This window comes from Chrysochloris asiatica, unplaced genomic scaffold (assembly GCF_000296735.1).
Source record: "Chrysochloris asiatica unplaced genomic scaffold, ChrAsi1.0 scaffold00014, whole genome shotgun sequence".
NCBI lineage: Eukaryota > Metazoa > Chordata > Mammalia > Afrosoricida > Chrysochloridae > Chrysochloris > Chrysochloris asiatica.
The window spans coordinates 23551900-23563627 of NW_006408532.1; the positions used below are offsets into that span (position 1 = coordinate 23551900).

The following is an 11728-nucleotide window of genomic DNA, read 5'->3' on the forward strand; positions in this document are numbered from 1 at the left end:
AAAGAATTCTACCAACTTCTTCAGACTGAAATTGAGCAAACATGTGGTCAAGATGCATTGATAATTACTGGTGATGTAAATGCAAAAGATGGAAACTAGTAGGAAGGATTGGTAATTGAAAAATATGACCTTGCTGATAGATATGCTGGAGATAGAATTTTGAAAAACCAATGACTAATGCATTACAAATACCTCTTCTCAACAACACGAAAGGGTAATGTACATGTGATCCTTACCAGAAGGAATAGATACGGATTAAATTGACTGCATCTGTGGGAGGAGGCAAGGAGAAGCTCCATATTATCAGCTAAAATAAGGCCATGGACAGACTGACAACAGACCATCAGCTGCCTATATGCAAGTTCAGGCTGAAGCTGAAGAAAATAAAAAATATCCCACGAGAGTCAATATGACCTTGAGTGTGTCCCACCTGAATTTAGAGACTATCTCTAGAACAGATTTGATACATTAGACATTACATTACATCAAGAGCATCATCCATGAAGAAAACAAAAGGTCATTAAGAAGATGAAAAAAAAAAAAAAAGATTATAATGGATCTTTACAATGTATTCTAAAGATCAAAACAGATTTTAAATAAATATTAACCAATGGCTGGGAAAGCAGTTCAAAAACAAACAAAAGCAGTCCAAATCCAGGTACAAAAAATACAACTTGAAGAAGCAGTAGTTAAATTACGACATGATGAACAAGAAATGAAGAACATGTTAGAAAAGATTACTACAAACATCCAGCACTTATCAGAGGAAGATTATTTGAATGTGCAAGTTAAGGAACTTGAAGCTAATGTACTTGCGACAATCTCTGGCCAAAAAAAGCAGAAACTGCTAGAAGAAAATGTTGGTACTTTCAAAACAGAATATGGCAATGTGGCTGAGAGAGCTGATAAAGTATAAGATGAAGTTAAATGGTTGCACAATGTCATTGTAGAAACCATAAACTCAATTCCCCACAAGACAAACTTGATCAACTAAATAAACAATTCAATGAATGTGCTTCAGCTATTACTAAAACCCAAGTAGCAATCAAGACTGCAGATAGAAATCGACTCTTGTCTTTCCACAGAAAAAGAAATAAAATTACTCTGAAAGAAGTTAATAATTTAACAACAGAGCTAAAAAGTCTTGAGGATAAAGTGATGGAGGTTGTAAAGACTACAAGGGAGTCCTACTGCATGGGAGTCCTTGTCAGAGAACTGCCAAAGAACATCCTAATCTACTTCAAGAACTGAAAATAATTCAAGAGAATGAGCATGCTCTTCAAAAATATGCAATTAGTATTTAGTTGAAAACTTGAATAGATAGATGGTCACATTACTGAGCAAAATTCCAAAATAAAATATTGGCAAAAAGATATTATTGCATCCTATAGAAGGAGTCCTGGCGTGGCACTGTGGATTAATGTGCCAGACTGCAAAGCCATTTGAACTGCAAGGTCGGCAGTTCAAACTCACCAGCTGCTCCTCGGAAACCCTTTACAAGGTCGCTATGGGTTGGAACCAACTCAACAGCACTCAACAATAACAATAGAAGATAATCCTGTTGAAGAGGTTTCGGTTCTAAGCCCAGAGGATCTTGAAGCAAGTAAGAATCCAGATTCTAAAACAAATCAAATGATGCTTTTAGAAGCCCAGCATCATGAAATGAAATTGAACCTTGGTGCCATTGCAGAGTATAAGAAGGATGAATTATATTTGCAGCGTGTAGCAGAAATGGACAAAATTTCTTCCAAAAGAGATCATTTTAAACAGGCCTGTGAACAATTTTCAGAAACAAAAACTTAATGAATTTATGTCAGGCTTTTAGATAATAACAAATAAATTAAAAGAAAATTACCAAAAATTAACTTTGGGAGGTGATGCTGGACTGGAGCTTGTAGACACCTTGGATCCCTTCTCTGAAGAAATCATGTTCAGTTTTCCACCACCTAAGAAAAGTTAGAAGATCTCCAATCTTTCTGGAGAAGTAAAAACTCTTAGTTCATTGGCTTGAGTATTTGTTCTTCACCACTACAAACTGTGTCCCCTTTACTTCATGGATGACATTGATGCAGCAAATCAGTCATGGCTCTGTCTATGACATAATCCATGACAGACTTGGGTTTCACAAAGTTTGTGTGAGATGGACACTGAAACAACTCACAGACGAGCATAAACAGAAGCATTTGGACATCTGCAAACAAAATTTGTACCTATACTCAACATGACATGCATTCATCACTAGAAGCCTGGGAGTAAACTGCGGAGTATGGAGTGGGAGCAAACTCATGTATGATCCTCAATCAAGGACTAAGAAAAAATTTAAAAGTCAGCCATCAGCTGGAAAATTGATGCTTACACTTTTCTGGGATTTTCATGGGCCAGTATTGGAACACTATTAGGAACAAGATACTTGTTACAGTGAGATACTCACAGAAGAGCAGAAGCCTAAATTTTGGATTAAACACAGTGGACTGTGCTATCCAAGGGCTTTGTGATCTTGTATAACAATGCATGTCCACATACCTCTGCCCACACTGTTGATGCTCTGCAAAACCTTCCTTTTGAGGTGTTAGAGCATCCTCCCTATAGTCCTGATCTTGCTTCATCAGACTTTCACCTGTTTAATCCCCTAAGAGCAGCCCTTTGAAGATAGAGATTCACCTCTGATGAAGAAGTGATGCAAGTGGTGCATTCGTGGTCATAGATCAACCTAAAACATTTTGTGTGTGTGTTTTAAAATTTTTATTGTGAATTGAGTGAAAGTTTACAGGGCAGATCATCAGTTTTACATTCAACAAATCATACACCTTGTTTCATTACAATGATTATAATCCCCTCCATTTACCATCAGTTAACAGGATTTCTCTATTCATTTTAGCTCCTTTTTTAAAAAACACTCAGGCATATATTATAATTTAAGCCACCAAAGGGCACATTCTGCAAGGTTGCCTCCTGGCCGCCAGCTCTCAGTACCTCTAATTCCATGAATTTAGATTCCTCAGCTGCTCCTTCTCTCCATGTCCCCACCTCTGCCTCCATCTCTGGTGTAGCTGCTTCTCTGGATAGGGTTCTGTGTTCCACTTGTGCTCTTCTCCCTTGATGGTCCTAGGGTCCTTTTTTTTCTGGACTGTAAGATTAACTGCGTCCCCATTTTGTTACAAAACTTCTACCCTTACAATATGACAGTCACATTTAGTCATGATAACTATTACTCACTATTGAATTATAAGAATCTTATCCCCACCTCTTTTCACCAGAACCATCTAGACAAGATGAAAATTATTCGGTGGGGGCTCTATCTTTCCCCAAACACTTTTAAAGTATACTCCCTATTGAAAACTTGTAAGCCAGTCACTTTGTGCCTTTATCATGCCCTTATTTTAGATAGCCAATATCTAAGTTGCCTGTCCCTATTTACCCTGTATACAGAGGGGATAGGATTGTAACTTGATGTGAAGAGTCCTCCCCTCCCTGTTAGAATTTTGAGCTACTACATACATGAGTATAGGTCAAGTTCATCAAATTGTAGCAATTTACCCTTGTTACCTTTATCAAAAATTATTATTATTATTATTATTATTATTATTATCTTCCTCTAGTTGACTGTCAAGTCATCGAGGCTAGGTCAAATAGGTACTATCTGCAAGTATGGGTGTTCTTGTGTGTCTCCCCTCACTTCATATCGACTGGATGCTTTACTCTCAGCTCTAGCCCTCCATGGCTATGTCCTTGTCCATAGGCTCAGGAGTTCCCAGGTCTCACTACATTTTGGACCAACCAGCCATTATTCTTCTCTCTTTCATCTCCAAGTCAATGGGAGTCTATGGAACATGGTTGAACTCAGCCCATTTCTTCATTGCTTCCTTTCCCCTCTTCCACTCACAGTAGACCAATGTGGTCGCCAGCAAGCTTACATGTCCACTCATGTGTTCCTTTTGAGTTTCAGTCTTAGAGGAGGGTTTGTCCTGAATGGATTTGCTTGCTTGCCTTGATGGCTCTAAAACATTTTTTTTTAAATAAGGGAATATGAAAGTTTTCTGACAGATGGAAAAAATGTGTTGAAAAGCAAGCAGATTGTGTCAAAAATGATCCATTAGTCTTTTCTAAAAGCTGATTAAAATTAATTCTACAGACAGAGTGCAGATAATTTTTGACTCACCCTCGTAAAACTGATGATCTGCTCTGTAAACCTTCACTCAATTCACAAAAAAAAGTTTTTTTGTTTTTTTTTAAATGAGAACTTGAAGCCAGAGATGGAGGCAGAGACGATGACATGGAACGATGGAGCAGCTGGGGACTCTGGACTCAGGGAAGGAGAGAGGCTGTGTACTAATGGCCAGGTGGCAGGCTTGTGGGTGTACCTTTTGATTGTCTGATGATGCATGGAGGGGATTGTAATCATTGCAATGAAATGAAATACAATAAGATGAATGTAAAGCTGATGTTCTCCCATACAAACTACCACTTAATTCACAACAAAAACTTAAAAAAAAAAAAAAGTGAGAACTTTATAAATGTACTTCTAAATGTATATAGATATATATTTGTTGTTGTTAAGTGCCATTGAGTCGTTTCTGACCCATAGGGACCCTGTATAGGATTTCCAAGGAACAGCTGGTGTATTTGAACCAACCTTGTGGTTCAAAGCAACTTTGCAGTCAAGCACATTAACCCACACCAGGACTCCATATTTATATATTTACTTTTGTGTCTGACTTTTCACTCAACATGTTTGCTTTTTTTCTTTTAGCATTAATCTATATTGTAGCATGTACCAGAACTTGATTTCACTTCATATTCTATTCTATTGTATGGATTCTATTCTATTGTATGGATATGCTATGTTTTTTCATCCATTCATCTATATGTTGGTAGACACTTGTGCTACATCTACCTTTGACTATGATGGATAAGTTTATAATAAACATCATGTACTGAAAAATAAAACAAAACAAAAAGCCATGGCTTGGGTCACATGTATCTTAGTCCTCAAACTGACATCTTTGCTCTTTAACAATTTTAAAAGGTCTTGTGCAGCAGATATGCCTAATGCAATACATCATGTGACTTTTTGACAGCTGCTTCTTAGTCTCAAAATGTATATATATTACCAATCACTCTTCTTTCTAACATCTTCCATATTGAGATTTATATTCTGATCACTTGATGTTTGCTTAATATTTTCCTTAAAAGTAGTACATAATTCATATATGAATATGATTTCTGAGGTCATATATATGCTTATATATATTTCTTTCATGCTTACAGGTTTATGATATAACAATTGGGTGTGAAATTCTGGGTAGCCATCCTTTTCAATCATTATTGTGCAACTATTGGATTCCTGGTGTGGTGCTGTGGGCTAATGCGCTGGACTGCAAAGTCGATTTGAACCACAAGGTCGGTGGTTCAAGCTCACCAGCGGCTCCCTGGAAACCCTATACAGGTCAGAATCAACCCGATGACATTTAACAACAACAACATTGTTACCTAACTTCTATTGTTGTAGAGGACTCCTGGTGTGGTGCTGTAGATTAATGCACTGAACTGCAAAGCTGGTTTGAACCTCAAGCATGACAGTTCAAGCTCACTGGCTGCTCTTCGGAAACCCTATACAGGGTTGCTATAGATTGGAACCAACTTGATAGCACTTAACAATAACAACAACATTGTTGTAGATGTGAGGTCTGATGTGATGCCTGTTTGATTGTTTTCTCACTGTAGATAGTTTGCTCATTTTTTCTTTCAGGAAGCTTATAAGATCTTTCTCTTACCCTTGTTCTTGTTGTTATATGCCTTAAAGTTCAGGAATTATATTGGAATATATGTAAATGTTTGTCTTTTCTCAATAGGTCTGCCTGGGATCTGATGAGGCCACCTCCCAAATCCTATCTTCAGTTTCAAGTTTTCAATTAGCACAGAAAAAAGTTTTCTACTATTTATTTATAGTATATATATTCTAGTTATTCTTTTCCTTAACAGAATTCTATTTAGGTCTTCTGATTTCTTTTATCATGCCTTTTCTAATTTCCTCATGATGTCTTCTAAATATATTTTTCTCTGTTTAAAAATAGTTCATTTTTCATTCGCTCAGTGAATACTTACTAAGTGCCCACTGGACAGCAGGCATGATTCTAGATATTAGGGTTATAGAAATGAATACTGTATTTAAAAGGTCTTTGCTCTCTTCAGAAAAAAAAAAAAGAAAGAAAACAAATAATAAAGACACTAAGGGGAAACCAAGTCCTTGCTCTTGTTGGGTTTATATGCTAGTAGAAGAAAGGCAAAGACTGAAACAAGCAAGCAAATAAATACATATTATGTCAGGTTGTAATAAGATGAACAGAGACATTTAGCAAGGGCAGAGTATAGTTGTTGTTGTTAAGTATTGTTGCTGTTGTTAAGTGCCGTTGAGTCAGTTCCAACTCATAGTGACCCTGTATAGAGTTTCCAACTAGTGGCTGGTGAGTTTGAATCATTGACCTTGCAAATCAAAGAACCTTGTGTTCCACTGCTTTACCGCACAGCACCATATCAGGATTCTGAGTACTGACATAGGAAAGGGATAATATTTTAGGTGGGTTAGAGGATAAGGGTCCTTTCTAATAAGGAGTTATTTAAGTAGACATTAAAGAATGTACCATCTGGAAAAGTACATCCCAAACTGAGGGAATAGCAAGTGCAAATGACCTGAGGTACAAATTTACTTCTTTTGTGGAAAGCTGGCACCTGAGTGAGATCTGCACGTATGATCATTTATTACAGAAGACAGTATAATTTACAAAGCATTATGCATTTTAAGAAGAAACTCAGGCATCATAAGAGAATACATAGATAATAAACAACAACACATCCTTACTGTACAAAATATATTGGTAGAGAAAAGACATGTAACTTGGTTTACTTGACTTCAAAGCCTGTGCTTAACCACTATTCTACCGAGAAACCTCCCCCCCCACACACACACATACAACCAAAAGTCCAATTGCATGATAGAATTACACCCATTTAGAAAGGAGACACATAAAAAGACTCAAAGGAGTCATACAAAGTTCAGAATACTCATTGTGTTGGAGCGAGGCAATTTTCTTTTCCTCTATTTTCCAAGTTGAAAACTTTTCATCAGGATGGCATTTTTTGTTTACATAAGAGGAGGAAACTAATTTTACCAGTTACTCCTCATTATGACTTCTTTAAAATCATGACATCTCCAAAACAGCAACAAACAAACCTGAGGAAAAAGAATCCCAAAATCTTCCCTATGATAATGGGATGGGAAATGTGACCCTGTCCTTTTCATGAAAGTTGCTTTTGTGGATTCTCTCTTGGGCTTGTCTGTGGTTATGGACTAAGGAGAGCTTTTGGCTGCCTTGTTTGGAATGGGTGTGACTTTAGCTCATTCTTCGCTTGTGTTGGTAACTTACTGCGAAGCATAGTCTTTTTGTCAGGGAGGGAATTCATGCAGGAATCCTATCACTAACATTTCTGTACTACCACAGCATCTCTTGATAAGGTATGCTTTTTTCCCCTTCTTTCTCTTCTCTTCTACTCTACTATTTTATTTATTACTAGCCTTGATAGTGCAATGGTGAAGCAATCAGTGGTTCAAACTGAGCACCAGCTGTCTGAGAGAATGACTTGGTGCTCTGTTCCCATAAAGATTACCTTAAGCAAAGCCAAACCCACTGCCAGCAAGTCAGCTCCAACCCACAGTGACTCCATAGAACAGAGTGGAACTGCTCTGAGATTGTCATGCTTTAGGAGAGCAGTCAGTCTCATCTTTCTCCCACAGAGAGACTGGAGGATTTAACCACCAACCTTGCGGTCCACAGTCCAACACTTAATCCATTGCACCACCAGAACTCCTTTCTTAGAGATTGCTGTTGTTATGGGCCATCAAGTCAGTTCCGAGTGACCTTGTACAGGGTTTCTGAGGCTGTAAATCTTTATGGGAGCAGAAAGCCTCATCTTTCTCCCTCGGAGCGGCTGGTAGTTTCGAACTGCTGACCTTGCGATTAGCAGCCCGATTCGTAACCACTACACTCCCAGAGCTCCTTTTCTTAGAGATTACAACCTAGGAAATTCTAGGGGACTGCTTAATTCTGTCCTATAGGGTGGCTATGAGTAGAAATCAACTGAATGGCACACAACATTTATGCATTTATTTCTGACAACAAATGTTATTTGTTTAAAAATAGATTTTATTTAGAAACCATTTGCAGAAACATTACAACAACAGTACAACAAAAAGTTCTCCTCTTGAATAATTTGATAGTAAATTGATTATTATCTCCCCTGGATATGTTAGTATTTATTTCTTAAAAGCAAGGATCACCCAAATATTAAAATCTGCAGATAAGCATTGTTGCATTACGCTCATCGAATTCTCAGACTCCATTAAATATCATCAGTGGTTCAGATTACATCATAACAAAGGATGTAAATTAGGATCACTCTTGACATACTTTTCAATCTCTTTAATTTCCGCTAGCTGGAACAGTTCCTTAGTCTTCTCTTGACTTTCCAGACCTTGATACTTTTGAAGGTTTTGTTGTTGTTAAGTGCCATCAGGTCAGCACTGACTCATAGCAACCCTATGCACAAGAACAAAACAAAACACTGCCTGGTCCTGCACCAACCTCACTATCACTGCCACTGTGCCAATCCATTTAACTGGGGGGTCTTCCCCTTTTTCTCTGACCCTCCACTTTACCACATGTGATATCCTTCTCCAGGGACTGGTGCCTCCTGATAATATGTCCAAAATAAGAGAGATGAAGTCTGGCCATCCTGTCTTCCAAGAAGCATTCTGAATGTCCTTCTTCCAACACAGATTGGTTTGTTCTTTTCACAGTCTATGATACTTATAGTATTCTCCTCCAACACCATAACTCAAATGCATCAATTTTTCCATTGTTGTTGTTGTTAAGTGCCGTCGAGTCAATTCCAACCCATAGCGACCCTCCATAGGGTTTCCAAGGCTGCAAATCTTTACGGGAGCAGAAAGCCTCATCTTTCTCCTGCGGAACTGTTGGTAGTTTCGAACTGCTGACCTTGAGATTAGCAGCTCGATTCGAAACCACTATGCTACCAGAACTCACTGACCAACTTTCAAACATGCTTGGGTCAGGCGCACCTTAGTCCTCAAATTGACATCTTTGATCTTGAACACTTTAAAGAGGTCTTGTGCAGCATATTTGCCTAATGCAATATATTGTTTGCTTTCTTGACTCCTGCTTCTATAAGTGTTGATGATTGATCTGAGCAAAATGAAATCTCTGACAACTTCAATCTTTTCTCCTTTTATATGGATGTTGTTTTATTGATCCAATGGTGAGGATTTTTGTTTTCTTTACACTGAGGTGCAACCCATACCAAAGGTTGTGGTCTTTGATCTTTACCAGTATTTTAGTTCTTCTTTGCTTTCAGCAAGCAAGGCTATATCATCTGCATATAGCAAATTGTTAATGAGTCTTCCTCCAAACTTGATGCCACATTTTTCTTCATATTCATTCAGTTTTCAAATTATTTGCTGGTGACAGAATACAACCCTGGCACATGCCTTTCCTAATTTTAAGCCATTCCATGTTCCCTTGTTCTGCTCAAACAACTGCCTCTTGGGCTGTGTACAGGTTCCTCATGAGCACAATTAAGTGTTTTGGAATATTCATTCTCCGAAATGTTGTCCAAAACATGCCATGATCCACACAATCTAAATCCTTTATGTAGTAAATAAAGCACAGATAAACATCTTTATGGTATTCTCTGCTTTCAGCTAAGATCCATCTGACATCAGCAATGAATCTAGCTTGAACCTCTGGAAGTTCTCTGTCAATGTGTAGTTGCAGCCAAGTTTGAATCATCTTTAGGAAACTTTACTTGCATTCAATATTAATGACATTGTCTGGTGATTTCCTAATTCCATTGGGTCACCTCTCTTTGGAACGGGCACACTTGTGGATCTTTCCCAGTCAGTTGGCCAGGTAGTTGTTTTCCAAATTTCTTGGCAGAGATGTTGAAGTGGCTCTAGTGCTGCATCAATTTGTTGAAAGATTTCAATCTGTATTCCATCATTTCCCAGTGCCTTGTTCTTTGCCAATTGTCCAAGAAATCATTTGGTTTGGCCCTGTCAAGGCGACCACAGTTCCAGCCATCACATTGGGGGTTGAATTAATTAAATGTTTGACCAAATATAGCAGACTAATTTTTAAGTTGATAATTTTTTATGGCCTGAGAACGATGTTACCAATTTTGGCAGAAAAAAGTTCCCAATCCCTGGTTTAGGAGTCCTGGTGTGGCACTGTGGATTAATGTGCCAGACTGCAAAACTGTTTGAAATGCAAGGTCAGTGGTTCAAGCTCACCAGCCACTCCTCGGAAACCTTATACAGGGTTGCTATGGGTGGGAACCAACTCGATGGCACTTAACAACAACAACAACATCCCTGGTTTAGCTATGGCCTTCCAGAAGTCTTTTTTTTTGATCAGGTCAAATTCTTTACTACACAGCCCTCTTGCTTGGATTCTACACTTAGACCAGACTGTTTCTGAATGAGGGCACTACACCACGTGATGCCACATGGTGCCAACATTCTTTTTACTAGGAGCCTCTTGTTTTCTACTTAGGATCAAACAGCTCAAGTCAGGCTGACCCTACTTGTTGATAAACTTCTTTCCCTGGTCAGGCTGCTTCTAAACTCTAACATGAACACAAAGCATGCTCTTTCTTACCCAATGGCTCTAGGACTGAATTGTTTGGAGAAGAAAAGGAAGAGGAAGAAAAACATTTTCTTTCTTAGTTGTCGTAAATCATCACCATGACAAGATTTGAGTCTACTTTTAAGATTCTGTGCTCTTGATCAAGCTCATTCTGGAGAGCATCTCTGGACTCAGAGTGAAAACCTAATTGATTCAGGGCTTCAGTGGAAAGAGCACTAAGTGCTGACTCTGCTACTTACCAGTCTGTTGTTCTACCCCTAGTCCTTTGTACAGGGGAGTGAGGTAATAAAGTGATAAATAGAATACCTATTGTGAATCTTTTTCTCTGTGATTATGAAGTAGAGATGATTGCTGCAAAGGTGAAATGAAATGGGGTACTCTGAAATGGTGTAAAAATGATAAAAATATCTATGCAAATATGACTTTTTAAAATTAGAAAAATATTTTGCAGGAAATATTGCCATAATGCAAATATTTAAGTGGGCAGGACTTTTTCCTATGTGACTTATAATGAAACTGATGTGAGTAAAATATACCTCAACACACAGAGCTGAAAATGGGTGCTGAGGACATGAACCATGGACTGTCCGGGGAAGGGGGCAGGCAATCTTATAGGAACCCCTCAATCTTATAGGAAATTATTTGAAGAACTTCCAGTTTAATTCAATTTGACATATTTATTGATCGCGCTACTATAAGTTTTGTAATAACAAGAGTCCTCTTTCAATGAAACTCCAACCCTCAACTTGACTTCGCTCTGTCTCCTCTGTGTCTTGACACTACCATTGCAGCATCCAACCCCCAAAACCAAACCCACTGCCATCAGTCAATTCAGACTCATCGCACCCTGTGTAGGGTTCCCAAGACTATAAGTCTCTATAGAAGACAGCCTCATCTTTCTCCCTGAGTGGCTGCTGGTTTTGAATGATTGATCTCATGCTCATCCTACAGCATGGTTTTGAATGATTGATCTCATGCTCATCCTACAGCATGGTTTTGAATGATTGATC

At 38.3% G+C, this 11728-nt stretch overlaps 1 pseudogene; it reads left to right on the forward strand.

The window, feature by feature from the left end:
- The window catches only part of LOC102813599, an 8813-nt pseudogene extending 2897 nt beyond the window's left edge, over positions 1-5916 (forward strand).
- Positions 5917-11728: the final 5812 nt, after the last annotated feature.